Raw genomic sequence first — 2,660 nt, forward strand, 5'->3', positions numbered from 1 at the left:
TTTCTTCTCTAATTTACTAGGCTACTTTACTCATATTATTCATCGAATAGCTCCCCTAATAAACCGATTCTTAGGCCAACGAATTGCTACCATACTAATTGATCTTAACTGATATGAGAAAACAGGACCTAAAGGTCAAGCTTATACTCACTCCATAGCATCTTCAAAACTTTCTTCAGCTCAAAAAGGACTCATCAAAGTATATTTCTTATCTTTTCTAATTTCAATTATACTTATTCTTGCACTCATCTAATCTCCGTCCACGAACAACTTCTAATACAACATAAATAGTAATAAATAAAATTCACCCTAACAAAGCTAAAGCCCAACCACCACATCAATATAATAACGAAACACCATTAAAATCTTGACCAATACAATGAGTCCCAGCAAAGTCAAATAACTCAATAGCCGTATTAACATGAACTTCTCCAGACAAATAATATCACACTATCTCCATCAATAGAACAAATAATAATATACTTATAGCCACAACATTCCCAACCCACGTTTCCGGAAATTCCTCCGTAGCCATAGCAGCAGTATAACCAAAAACTACTAATATACCACCTAAGTAAACTAAAAAAACAACTAACCCTAAAAACACATCTTCCAAGCACACCACCACCTCGCAGCCTAAACCCCCGCTAGCAACTAAACTTAATCCCCCATAAACCGGAGAAGGCTTAGAAGCAAAAGCCACAAACCCCACAATTAATAACAAAGAAATAAAAAAAATAATTATCATTTTTATTATTTTAGCATGGACTTTAACCATAATCTATGGCATGAAAAACCATTGTTGTACTTCAACTACAAAAACATAATGACCAACCTACGAAAAACCCACCCACTTGCAAAAATTATTAACCACTCCTTTATTGACCTTCCAGCACCCTCCAACATCTCAGCTTGATGAAACTTCGGATCTCTCTTAGGAATCTGCCTAATTATCCAAATCCTTACAGGGTTATTCCTAGCTATACACTATACATCAGATACATCAACAGCTTTCTCATCAGTAGCCCACATCTGTCGAGACGTGAACTACGGTTGACTAATTCGCAATTTACACGCAAATGGAGCTTCCATATTTTTTATATGCCTATTTCTCCATGTAGGACGAGGAATCTACTACGGATCCTATCTATTCAAAGAAACTTGAAACATTGGAGTAATCCTACTTTTAACAGTTATAGCAACCGCATTTGTTGGATATGTTCTCCCATGAGGACAAATATCATTCTGAGGGGCCACTGTTATTACCAATCTCCTATCAGCCATTCCTTACATCGGCACAACATTAGTTGAATGAATCTGAGGTGGCTTTTCCGTAGATAAAGCAACATTAACCCGATTCTTTGCTTTCCACTTTATCCTACCCTTCATTATCCTAGCTCTCGTCATTGTTCACCTTTTATTCCTTCAGGAAACAGGCTCCAGCAACCCAACAGGGATTAACCCTGACTCAGACAAAATCCCATTTCACCCTTATTATACTATTAAAGACATCCTAGGACTCATCCTTATAATACTAACGCTCCTATCACTAGCCCTATTCTCACCAGATATACTAGGAGATCTGGACAATTTCACACCAGCCAACCCATTAAACACCCCACCCCACATTAAACCAGAGTGGTACTTTCTATTCGCATACGCAGTCCGTTGATCCATCCCTAACAAATTAGGAGTACTAGCATTACTTGCATCTATTCTAGTACTATTAGTCATCCCCCTTCTCCATACATCTAAACAACTAAGCCTGATGTTCCGACCAATCTCACAAACCCTATTTTGAGTTCTTACAGCTAACCTCTTTATCCTAACATGAATCGGAGGTCAACCTGTTGAATAGCATCATTGGCCAAATAGCCTCAATCTCCTACTTTACCATCATCCTTATCCTAATACCATTGGCAGAAATATTCGAGAACTATATACTCCAACCAAAATACCCATAACTGTCCAAGTAATTTAACAAAAATACTGGCCTTGTAAGCCAATAATGAAGGAAAACTCCTTCCTAGGACATCTCAAGAAGAGGGCATACCACCCTACTGTCAACTCCCAAAGCTGATATTCTGATTAAACTACTTCCTGACGAACAATTTATATGCTATGTCAGTATTAAATTTATTTTTTTATAAAATTTTAATTACAAACAAAAACTCATTTATGTGTATTTATATACATGTATAATTATACTATGCATTATATGTATAATTATACTATATACATTATATATGTCTATATTACATGGATTTATTTACCTCTAGCATATCTTATTATACATTATATTCATAATTATACTATATACATTATATATGTCTATATTACATGGATTTATTTACCTCTAGCATATCTTATAATACATTATACTCTTATATTACTAGATACATATATATATTACTGTACTATTAATCATATAGTATATGAATATTCATTACCTAATATTATGCATAATCTTACATAAGACATATTATGTTGGCGTACATATACATTCTATCCATGGTTACAGGAATCACAAACCTTAATCTGACAAGCATATCATAACCATCAGGAATACCTCAATCCACTTCTCACGAGAAACCACCATCCCGCCATCTAAAGGCTTAACATCCTTCAGAGGAGAGGCATGAATTGTGACGTACCTAATT

General features: G+C 35.3%; 1 pseudogene; it reads left to right on the forward strand.

Annotated features, from left to right (window-relative positions):
- Positions 1–307: 307 nt before the first annotated feature.
- On the forward strand, positions 308–1,731 carry LOC123237693 (annotated as a pseudogene).
- Positions 1,732–2,660: the final 929 nt, after the last annotated feature.

This window comes from Gracilinanus agilis, chromosome 2 (assembly GCF_016433145.1).
Source record: "Gracilinanus agilis isolate LMUSP501 chromosome 2, AgileGrace, whole genome shotgun sequence".
In the NCBI taxonomy this organism is placed as follows: domain Eukaryota; kingdom Metazoa; phylum Chordata; class Mammalia; order Didelphimorphia; family Didelphidae; genus Gracilinanus; species Gracilinanus agilis.